The following is a 13082-nucleotide window of genomic DNA, read 5'->3' on the forward strand; positions in this document are numbered from 1 at the left end:
AAGAATGATTGACAGGATTTATTTCCAAAATTAATTGACCCCAATCAAAAAGGCTTACAGCACCTGGTATTCCCAGGCGGTCTCCCATCCAAGTACTAACCGGGCCCGACCCTGCTTAGCTTCCGAGATCAGACGAGATCGGGCGTGCTTTTTTTTTATCTTTTATTATAAAAAATACACAATTTACAATATTTACAATTCAGAATTGCACAAAAACACAAAATCATACAAAGATACATACAATACCATCCATCACTCCAATACCCACATCATTTCTACAGCCAATCAACACCATTACCCCCACAGAGAGCACCCTATACAAATCGTCACTCCAATACCCACAACATTTCTACAGCAAATCAAACCCTTTACCCCAACAACTACTAACCTGTACAGTTCGTCACAACAAGCACAATCAAAACAACCACAATCAAAACGTTAACAACAAGCATTCACAGTGAAACAAAGTACCATTTACCCCACCATATATTTCAAACCACCTCACCCAGTCTTTAACCTCCTCACTCACATTTCCCAACATCACTACCCAAAAAACCAACACAAACATATTCACTCCATCACCAACCCCTCTTCCTCTAGCACACACTGTCTAATATATAACCTCTCCCAATCTCTCACTGTCCCCCCCCGGTGTACAAAATCCTGTGAAGTCATACTACACTCACCCCTCCTATAAGCATCAACAAAACCGTACCAAAAAAGCCCCTTCGACATATTGTCCTCTACATAGTCCAGCCCCACCCTTTTCCTCTCTTCCACCCTCACCCCTTGCACCGCATTCCTCCCAACAACAACTTTGTCCCTTCCCCTCCCCATGCCACCTAACATACCCCCACCTCCCTCCTCACCCCCCTTCCCCTCTTTCGTTAATGTCTGCCCCACCACATTCATATCTAACCCAACACCTTTCCCCACCCCCTCTACACTCTTCCCAGCTACTGCCCTATCCAGCCCAACCCCCTTCCTCGTGCCCCTTGGTGCCTGTTCCACCACAGCCTTGCCCAGCTCTCCCCCACCACCTCTCCCCACACCCCCAACTACCACCCTGCTATCACCCACCACACCCCCCTTCCCCACTTGCCTTGACGTCTGCCCCACCCCATTCTTCCCTGTCCCCACATCCCCCTTCCCACTAGACACCTCACACACACCCCCCACACTTTCAGAAACAACCCTACCCCTCCCTGCCGTCTTTGAAATCTGCCCACCTACGTTCCTATCCAGCCCAACCCCCTTCCCTGTGTCCCTTAAAGACTGCACAACCACAGCCTTACCCAGCCCTCCCCCACCTACACCCACCTTCACACCCAAACCCCCCTTCCCACTAGGTACCCCACATGCACCCCCCACACTATCAGCAACATCTCCACCACCCACCATAACATCACCGTGTCCAGAATCATCTTCAATGTCAGTCTCGTACTCAGATCCAGTCCCCATCTCCTCTTCAGATCCAGTTCCCGGCTCCTCACCTTCTTCACAGGCCCGCTTCGCATCACTGGACGACGCACACGAACACCTCCGCCGCTTCTCGCCACAGCCAGAACAGTCCAGCGCAGCACCCACCACACATTCCCGAGCATAATGTCCTTGAGCCCCACACCGGAAACACACAAAAACAGGACACTCACGCAACACATGACCAGGACGAATACACAATCTACAAACTCTAATCTGCTTGTCATGGACAACCTTAAAAAACTCAGTCCCCTCCAGCGTGTCAAACTTTGCAGAATAAGGCAGGGACCTGACAGTCTCCGTAAACTTTACTTTGCAGTAGCGTGTGCCATCCACTATATCTGTGTCAGGCCAATATCTCCTCATTATTGGCGACACAACAGTCACGCCCCAACCTTCCAGCTTGGACCGTATCTCTCCATCCGTAACATATGGCGGTAAGTTCATGAATGTCACTACCTGTTCAGAGCACGACAAATCTGTAGCAATAATCCTGGTTTCTTTCATTTTCACACCATCCAACAGCCTGTCCTTCCCTTTAATTTGGCCCATGGTCAGCTCATATTTCTTCTGAGCCTTAAAACGACACCCCACCACTTCTCCGCACAAATTCCCAACACATTGCAGCAACTCCATCATAGTGATTTTATCTTCACCCACCATCTCCACAGCCACAGTCAGGGACTTCTCATACAGTCTCTCCTTGTTTGTAGGAGCCGCCATTGCAATCCTCTTCATGTAAATCAAACCGCAATCAAACACAAAACAGATTAAAGTCCCCCGTACGGCAAAGCCGCCGGGGAACAGAAAAACAAAATGAGGGAAAATAACAATTTGAAATCTCCAACCACTATCAACCAACAGAAAATCAAAAGAAAGAACTCAGAAAACTCCAGTAGCTACAAACACAATCAACCTGCAATTACCAGCACCTGGCACACACTCTCAAACACGGGCTCCCATCCAAGTACTAACCAGGCCGGACCCTGCTTAGCTTCCGAGATCAGGCGTGCTGAGGGAGGTGTGGCCGTAAGTCTAGTGTCCAGGTGAATTTGGGCCTTTTAATAGAGTGTGTGGACATCTCCTGAATGATTGAATCATTTTATTCTAAATTGATTCAATGAACTGCATCATAGTGGCTTACAGCACACCTGGTATTCCCAGGCCCGACCCTGCTTAGCTTCTGAGATCAGACGTGCTGAGGGAGGTGTGGCCATAAGCGTATTGTCTAGTTGAATTTGGGCCTTTTATAGAGTGTGTGGACATCTCCTGAATGAATGAATGACTCCTTTTTTTGAATTGATTCATTGAACCGAATCAAAAAGGCTTTCAGCACACCTGGTTTTCCCAGGCATGAATGCAACTTGTGGTCTTTGGTTGCACATTTGTTGTGTGGTAATGTTCTGTTATTCTATTTTAGTTTTTGTCACACAGGTCTTTGCTAGCCTTTTTATATTTTGTTTTATTTCATTTTGAATGAGTGAAAAAAGAATTCCATGTAATTGTAAGGTTGTAACTTCAAAGAGATTTGAAAAGTGAAGGGGCCTGAGTACTATCCAAATAAACTGTATATTGGCCATATAACACACATACTCTGGCCTTATGGCTTAATTGTTTTTGACATGCAGGTCTTTGCCATTTTTTGCCTTTCCTTTTTGGACTATTTATGGTCAAATATTCTAAATGTCAAATTGCCAACTGTAGAATTTTGTGGCCTTGTATTTTATGATTCTCAAATGGTGGAATAAAGCTGAGAATGAAAGAGTTTGTATTGTGTCATTGTGATATGTGCAGAATGTTTCACTTTACTGAATGCAGACAATGACAACATTATAATGTTATAGTAATGCCTTATGGTGTGTTATGTTTGTGTGGTTAGATATTTCATCACTTTACGTGAAGCAATCAAAGAATACTTTATAGTGGCTTATAGGTATGCTATAACACACAATGAAAAAGATTATGATGCACACAGTGATTTGCTGCTCATTGATCCTATCTTTTAGATGAATCACAGAGTTGATATTTATTATGCTGTATGATCTTTGAGGAAAGATTTCCCAGTAATTGTGAAGCACTATGTTTCTGTACATTAAAGGTCATTATAATTATACATATGCAGTATGAGTACTGGTATACAACATCACAAGCTTTCAATAGTCTTTATGAGTGTCTATAACTATGCTTATACTGCATTATTACAGTATTATATTGCATTATGAGTACATGTACAACACTGCATAATGGGTTACGCATATGGCCTTTAAAAAAAGTGTTACTGTTATTTCTTTATTCAAATTAGCTTTGAGGTACTACTTGCACTGTTTTTGCCATCCAGTTGGTCCTATTGCAAGAGGATAGCGATGACCAGCAGTGGTTTTTATACTTTTCCTTGTTAAATTAGATTGGTTCCGGTAATCACCTAATCAGTACTTCATTAGGTAAAATGAGGTGTGCCTGTGTTGGAATGTAACAGACACTGGAATGGAATGGCTGCCATACATGTAGAGATGCTGATTTTTTCCAGAGCTGTATTCTAAATAGAATGCTGAGGTCTAAAGATTTGACTTCATGGACTTCAAATGGTGAATTCATTTTCAAAGGATCTGGTTTATGTTGGATCTGGTTAAAACTGTGACAGCATTCACCAAAATTGCTGACGCTAGAAGGCCTTTGGGATGGGGGGTTTTCTTAGAGGCCATGACATGTCTCAACATGCCTTTTACAACTATTCCAAATGAGCTTGTAAGACCTAAAATCTATTTATATAAACAAATGCTTGGTGACACACTGGATTATTTAGCCACATCCTGAGTACCTACTTCCAGTACCACTCCCCTTGCAACTATCTTTTTTGCTGGAGAACACCCCACTCAGGTCCATGTACTGGGAGGGTGCTTTTGGGGCTCTCCACTGACGTATCTCCACATGTAATGGCCAGGCAGGCTTTCTGGCACCTTGTCGACCATCCCAGAACCTTCCGCTCACTCCAGGTGATGGTAGGGTCATGCTATTGAAGCCACGGAAGGCCCAGGATGATGGGATGTATGGAGGATGACAGCACCAGCAGTTCTAGTCTCTCCGGATGGCAGCCGTTGATGGTAAGAATGATAGGGTGGGTCACGCGGGTTATCTAGCCAGACCCCACAGGACAACCATCCAGTGCATGCATGGGCATCGAGGACCTCAAATTATACAAAGAGACTGGTTTATGAAGCTTCTCATGGCTCCGGAGTCAATCAGGGTTTCAATTAAATGCAAGGCACCTACTGTGCCCAATTGCTCAGTCTGGTTACTCACCCCTTTCCTGCTCTGCATCTGGGCCAAGGTGTATCCCTTCCGGAAATGCCCTTTCTCCCTGCAGAACTGGCACAACCCCTGACAACTCCGGCGTTCTCTCTCCTCCGCGGGGTGTCGGGTAATTCCCTGCCCATAGGCTCAGTCTCTGGCTCCACCCGAGTGGGCATGACATGGAAACGGCACACCAGGTGATCCCAGTCCTGGAACTGCCCATCATTAACAATCGCTTGGGCGATGAAGGGGCTACGACATGGAACCGCTTACATGGAACCTCTTACGCACGCCAACTCCATCTGGACTTCCACCCAGAAATCCCTTGCGGCTGTCCGAAGAGACTGCTCGTTCCACCCGCTGGACACCGCCACCGCCCGAAATGTGAGGGCATACTCTGAGGCCGTGCTGTTACCCCGTCTCAGATGCAGAAGTCACTCGCCCACATCCATGCCCTCTGCGGGATGGTCGAACACAGCATGAAACTGGGCTATGAACCGGGAAAACACCCTCAGATCCCCAGAACCACTGCCCCACAGCACCGTAGCCCATTCAAGGGCGCCCCCTGTGAGAACAGAGATTATCGCAGTCACCTTCTCATAGTTGAAGACCGTCCGGTCCCAGAAATACAAATCGCATTAGGGAAGGAAACCACGACAACCCTCCGGATTGTCATCATACTTCCCGTATGGATTGTCATCATACCGGATTGTCATCAAGCTCTCCGGAGTTCCCTCTCCTGAGCGCTACTAGACTCCACACGAGCAACCGGAAGAGGTGCCGCCACACCGGCAGGCTCAATAGGGCTCTCCGTCCTCAATTGTGCTGTCAGGTGGGACATCAGCTCCCCAAACACTGTTACTAATCCGGCAATCTATCCCTCCATAGCGCAGAGTCTGCCCTTGAGCTCCGTTGTTCATCCCGAATGACCGGGATCCCCATCGTGGCCGCCCTGGCTCATCCCAGGATGAGTGTTGAAAAGAAAAAGGCAGAAAGAAAAGTATCTGAATGGAGCAAAAGGGAAAACTCAAAAGGAAAAAAAAATGCCTGTGACGTTGCGAGTGCAATGTGCATGTAAAATTAATCAGAAACTGTTCAATACTCCATCTGGAGCAGAAACACACTTGATGTTTGGACAAGAAACAATACTACGTGCTGCACTTTAACTAACAGAACCAATATATACTGAACTTATGACTATTTGAAAACAGGTGCGTCGTCGGGGTGTTGCTGCCATCACTCTCCGACCGGTGGTTAGTACACCGACGAGGTGTAGCACCGGATAGGAAGAGGAGCTGCAGTGCAACATGTAGCAGACGTCACAATCTCAGTGCTATGCTGGACCTGAAATCAGACTGGAGCATTTCACAAATGTTATTTGTCTTTAGGAAGGCATTTAGTTGGTAACAGATGTTTCTAAGATTTCTGAGAGGAAGAGAAGGTTTGATATTGGCCTACAATTTTTTATATACCTGGATCCAGATTTTAGGCTATATTTTTGCGATTTATTGTGAGTTTGGTATGCATCCATAGGATAGGGAGCAATTAATTATGTTCAACATCAACTGACCTAGCACAGGAAGTAGCTCTTTAAGTAGTTTTGTTGGAATTGGGTCTAGTTGACAATTTATGGGTTTAGAACTAATTACCAATTTAGTGAATGTGTCGAGTGATACAGGGTAAAAATATTCAAGTGTCCCCATTGACAGCAAGTCAGGGAAGTTCTGGGCATTCTCAGGACAACTGAGGTTTTGAGGACTATACCTATTTAAGGACGAGTCAGTTATTTTTTTTCTAATGGTGATGATCTTTTTATCAAAGAAGTTCATGCATTCATTAATGCTGAAGTGAAGACCTACTGCACTTGTTGAGCATTGCCATTTCCTTAACTTTGCCACTGTATCAAAGAGACATTTGGATTGTTTTTGTTCACCTCAATCAGGTTGGAGAAATAATCTGATCGAGCAGATACAAGTGCTTGTCTGTATTGTACTGTACTGTCTACCCAGGCTAATCTAAATACTTCCAGCTTGGTGGAGCTCCATTTTCACTCCAACATTGAGGAGTCTTGCTTGAGTGCTCTAGTATTGTCTGTGTAGCAGGGAGCGAGTTTCTTGTTGCGTGATTCTGTTTTTAATGTTGCAACCATAACTATATGACAGTGTTTGTTTAGATCCATACTGAAAAATGATTTATCAGCAAGAGTCAGCTTTCTTGAGTAAAACTTAAATAGACTGAAAACCAGTGATGTGTTTGAGTAAATCTATACTTGTCATACTGTCATAAATATTAGCAATACCCCCCCGATTTTCGGGATGTGCGGGGGATATGATCTCTATTGTTGCCAGGAGGAGAGGCCTCATTTAAGGCAATACATTCACCAGGCTTTAGCCATTTTTCACACAGGCCAATAACATCCAGTTTATGATAAGTGATAAATTTTACCCTCCCTTGTTTTATCACTTTTAATAGTCTGTGGTACGGGTAAAATACTGTCACTAAAAAAGAACAAATGGCACCTGAAACTATTGGTAGTTTATCAAACCAAAAAAATTATGTTTTTGTACCTGTGGAGAAAGGTACTATCATTGACATAAACTGTAATATCCAGGTAAAATGAAGGATGTTACATTGTGATTACAGTGGTTGTTTCATTTAAGAATCAATCTTAACTTCTATTTCTGAGGTGACAGTGGTACGATAAAATATCTTAATCGTATGTAGACTACAAAATTTAAGTCCACAACTAAAGGCAATAAAAGTGGTCAGAGAAACAAATATAATAACTGGAAAATTTGCTGTTAACATAGATAAACATATAATTGTTAAATAATGTTATGGAAATTTTGAACTAAGGTGCATTTGAGAAATGTCTGTCTTTCTATTGGCTGATATGTAAATCTGTACTTTGATTGGGACACACATGTCTGTATAATATCAGAGGATTATTAGGTATTTCTGCCTAGAAGAAGGATGTATTCTTTGTCGTCCTATACATGTATGAATGAGTTACTAGTTAAAGATACCGAGAGGGGTCTGGTGTTTGAATAGGAGACATCCTTGACCGGCACGGGTGGATTAGAGGGGTACTCGTAAATCTGTATAACCCTTTGGTGTCTCTGTTGACTATCCAGACATTGTGTCTCCTCAGGAGTTGAGAAGGATAAGGTGGGGGGACAGCCTGCCCTTTGGGTAAACTCTTGTGACAAGACCGATGGCAGCATCTTACCACACCCCTTTTTCTATGTAATAAATACGGATTGTTCATGTATGGAGTTAGAGACTCCTCAGATGATTATGTGTGTGTAAGCGGTTGACGCGTCTCTTATAATAGTCTCTGTGCATAATAGTTAATAAAACGGTTATAATGTACAAAGTTAACTAATCTCCACAACAATTGAAGTGGACAATTTCATTGTTGGGAAGAATATGAAATTCAAAAGAATGACTTTTAAGGGACAATTTTAGAAGAGTTCAATAGCTCCTTGACAATAGTTTGTGTGATGTAATTTCAGTGACTGGCCAAAAGGAGGTGTTGTGCACCCAATCTGTCAGTAGGCTTTAGCTGAGGTAGGGCAATGCATCTTGAGCTCTGTCAGACTTGAGGTCTGTCGGTCCACTTTTGATCCATGAAAGATGGGGGTGAATCTTTATTTGTCCAAAATGTTGATCTTGCATAGTTCTTTACACATTATTCAATACTGTTAACACAGTCTACCAGAACACATAGGAGGTCATAGCCAACCGTTACATTGTCTATTATCATCCAATAAGAAAGGTTTGTCCTACAAAATGCCCTTGTTTGGTATGTTCCAACCTATGGTCCATGGGTCTATTCATAGACTCCTATCAGGAGGTATGGACAGGATGTATGGATAGGATGTGTAGGGTTCATCAGTAAGAGGCATCAATTGTCCTTTCTTCAGAGTTAGTCAGCACTTATGTGTTGTGTTAAGTTTCTCATGCCCATAATCTCTCAGGTCACAGTGCCATAAGAAATGACATTCCAGGTCAAACCACACAATATACTCCGTTTTTTAGTTACAGGTGCAGTAGACAAATAATACAATAATTTAAAGTAAAACAAATTAATATACTTTCATGATGAGTTACTTTCATTTTGAACAATACATTGAAAACATACTACATTATCTTTTCCTTTTTAATTGATGATGTGTTTGAAAGTAGCTAAGGACTAGAGAAGGAGCTAACTATGGGGAAATGTCTAATTGGTGGTATGGTGGGTATACTGCTGAAATCCAGAAACGCCACTTGCAGTTATAATTGTTGTTGTTTTAAAAGCTTTAGACCTTGTCTCATTCTAATAATATTGTATCCCCCCAGACCAAACAGGTTCAAAACCCTGTTGTTGACACAGATCAGCCCACAGGCAATGTGTTAGTCATCAGAAGCTTATAGGGAGTATTGAAAGGAGAGTGGCAAGTAGATGAGTGGGGGGGGCATGAGAGAGGGCAGAGCAACTTGTAACGACGAGAACGATAGGATTAGGAAAATGACACTACCGATCCATTTTCATCTCCAGTTTTGCCTGCTGTCATATGAAACAAAGTTAACATAGGCTGCATATAAATATAATATTTTTTCATACAAAATGCACTATTGGTAACAATAACTATATGGCCCCTGGTCGACAGTATCACACTATATTTTGGATTGGTGTGTCACTTGTCAAATGTCGTTCATGTTTTCCTGTGTAAGTGTTCAGCACTTATAAAAGATATCAATTATGTGATTGCACTTTCTGTTTTAACTGGAGGTACATTCAGTTGCTATCCTTTTAACATGTTATCCCTTTGTCATAAGCTTATCTGACATATTTTAAGATTATTTCTGGAGACAGTGATTTTGAAGGTTTAACTGCTGTCAGTCAGTCACCTCACATGTCATTTTGAATATCTAGAAAAAGGCAGTTGGATGTTAATCCTTCTAATATTATGGGTGTATAAAACACTGTATTCCTTATAAAGTTCCCAACTTTTGACAAGGGCCCATTGTGCTATTTACAGCTGGTGATACCAGTTTGTCCTTAACTATCTGGTTCAACTGCTTTATAAAATTCATTAGTATACCTGACAGATCCTACCTGTTTTCGATCAAATTACTTTGAGTAATTATTAGTATTAGTGTTTGTTAGGATCATCATTATACCCTGCTTAAGCAGCAACTCTTCCTGAGGATGTAAATCTGACCTGAAGTCTCAGCTGGTTTGCTTTGTGGGGGTCTACTCCATTTGTTCCATTGTAACAGGAAGACAATTTGAAGCCAGGTGCAACTCTGATGAAACTTGATTTTCAAGGTTCTGTGGCTCTGACATAAAAAAGCCATAGTCATATTCTTAAATGCATCTTTTTGCAAGCTCTCTATGACTCAACGTTCAGAGTTGAGGGTTATCTCAAGCATCAAAGAAAATGATTTGCTTTGTGGGAGAAGCCTAAAATATTGTTAAATAAGTTTAATGCAGTGAAGAGCATGCCACACATACAGAACCTGAGCATTCCATATATACAGCTCCAGAAAAAATTAAGAGACCACGGCAGCTTTTTCTTTCCTTTTGAAAGGGAAAGTTTTGAGTGAGGAACAGAAGCGTTCAATTTGAAGTGGTCTCTTAATTTAAGCATTTTAGCCCTTTTAATGTCTTGATCTTAGGGTCTGCTGAAAGATCTGCTGAAAACAATTATTATGTAATATTATTTAAACAATATTTATAGGCAAGGAGCAAGGTATGCAGTCCCCATCCCCATACCCAGTCCCCATAAACACAGAACAAAACTGGTGGAGGCTGGCTGGTGTGTGAATTTAGTAACCGCATGCTAAGACAACCAGGAAGAGCAGCAGACTGACTGACTTAAATAGATTGTCAAATTAGATTAAGAAATCATGAGACTCTGGAGAGGTCTCGACATCAGCTGATACATTGCTGATCAAATGCCCACTCAGGTTCTCTGAACTTGCTACACTAATTTTATACCGTTTCAGTCTGGCTCTTAATCAGTCTCACCCTCTTAACATGGGCCAAATGTATTGGACTGTTTAAGAAAAATGTACTGCTGCATTAAACAACTGTTTTAAGACAAGTGTGCTAATATGGAAGTAATGAAAAGTTGTGGGCCAGATTAGGTATTAGGAGTTAAATGGATTCCTCTTGGGATTAGGACAGATTACATGGGTGGCGGGGTTCCTCCTACTAGGGTGTAGGCCAAGAGGTGAAAGTCAGAAAGACTGGGGTCCGGGAGTGCCAGTACTACTGCCTCCTCTAGTGCAGATCAACACTGAATATGGCAGTTTGATCCCACAGCCCCAGTGTAACATTTATCCACCTCAAGTGTCCCCTTTTCTGAATATGTCTACCTCTATCCAAAAAAATAATTAACATACACTACTGTTCAAAAGTTTGGGGTCAATTAAAAATGTCATTGTTCTCCATGAAAACAAATTACATGAGTTTGAATAGGAAATATATCAAAATAAATAGGAAATATACAGTATAACAAATTTGGAAATAATGATTTTTCATTGAAATAATAATTGTATCCTTCAAACTCCATTTGTAGCAATTACTGCCTTTCAGAACTTTGGGATTCTAGTGATCAATTTGTTGAGTTAATATGAAGAGATTTCAGTCCATGCTTCCTGAAGCACCTCTCACACGTTGGATTGGCTTGATGGACACTTCCATACAATTTAGCTGCTCCCACAATAGATCAATAGGACTGAGACTTGTGATTATGCTGGTCACTCCAGTGTAGACAGAATATGCTTCTTCCCTAAATAGTTCCTGCATAGTTTTGAGCTTTTCTTTGGGTCATTGTCCTGTTGTAGGAGGAAATTGGCTCCAATCAAGCACCATCCATAGACTATAGCCTGGCATTGCAAAATTTAGTGATAGGCTTCCTTCTTCAAAATCCCTTTTACCCTGTATAAATCTCCCACTTCACCAGTACCAAAGCACCCCCAGACCATCACATTGCATCCACCATGCTTGACAGATGGCGTCAAGCACTCCTCCAGTATCTTTTCATTTGGTCTGTGTCTCACAAATGCTTTTCTTTGTGATCCGAACACGTTTCCAATCTTCCGCTGTCCAGTGTCGGTATACTTATCTTTTCTTTTTATTGGCCAGTCTGAGAAATTGTGTTTTCTTTGCAACTCCTTTATTGGCCAGCATCCTGGAGTCGCCTCTTCACTGTTGACATTGAGACTGGTGTTCTGCAGGTATTATTTAATGAAGCTGCCAAAAGAGGACCTGTGAGGGTGGTTGCAGTTGGTTGGTGTCCCTCTGGTTGATACATTGCAAAGTGGGTGGAGTGACTTCCTGCCTGTTGGGCTCTGTCCGAGTTTACCTTCGGACAGGGCCAGTGTCACTGGTAGTTTTGGATAATGTTGCGTAACTTATTACAGTTACTAGTTACAGTTCCCATAATGTAACTTGTTTCGTAACTTAGTTACTTGCCGTAGAAAGTAAGGTATTAAGTTAGTTTTAAAGTAACCAACAGTATAATGTTTAACTAGCAGTTTGCTAATGACTCATAACTGTATTGTAATTGAGTTACTTGGTGTTTGGTAATGAAGGGCCTACATTGTGTCAGCAACACTGACTCAATGACTCAAAGTCATTCATAAGAAGACAACTGATGGCATCTTTATTCATAGCAACCAGTTTCTAAATAATTAATCATTTAATTGTTAATCATAAATACACTGCTCAAAAACATTAAGGGAACACTTAAATCACACATCAAGTCTTGATGAAGGAAATTTATTAAATAACTAAATTACTGTATGTTGTGTAATTTGTTGAGAACAGAGTGAATTCAACTTGAATTCAATGTAACAACAGTCAATGGAAACTAAAACCACCAACCGATTGAGGGCTGGATTCGAAATTACACAGAAAATCCAAGTAAACAGTTGAAATCACAGGCTGTTCCAACTTATAATGTGACTCAGTAGTGGGTATGGCCCCCACGTGCCTGTATGCACTCGATCTTGGCATGCTCCTGATGAGATGGCGGATGGTGTCCTGGGGGATCTCCACCCAGACCTGGATTAACGTGAGGGCCAGTCAATAGCAAATGTTAGATTCGGTCCACTTTTGATCCATGAACAAAATTTGATCAACCGGAAGTCAGGGAGAACTTTCTTTATTTGCATGAGTCCAAGACAAGTTCTTACATGTTCTCCAATAATGATAAAAGTTAACACAGTCTTCTATGCCAGGACACAGAAGGTGGTCAGTGGTCATAGCTAACGATTACACAGGTCCATTATCCTCCAATAAGGTTTATCCTACC

The sequence above is a fragment of the Esox lucius genome, chromosome 1, assembly GCF_011004845.1.
Source record: "Esox lucius isolate fEsoLuc1 chromosome 1, fEsoLuc1.pri, whole genome shotgun sequence".
Taxonomy (NCBI): domain Eukaryota; kingdom Metazoa; phylum Chordata; class Actinopteri; order Esociformes; family Esocidae; genus Esox; species Esox lucius.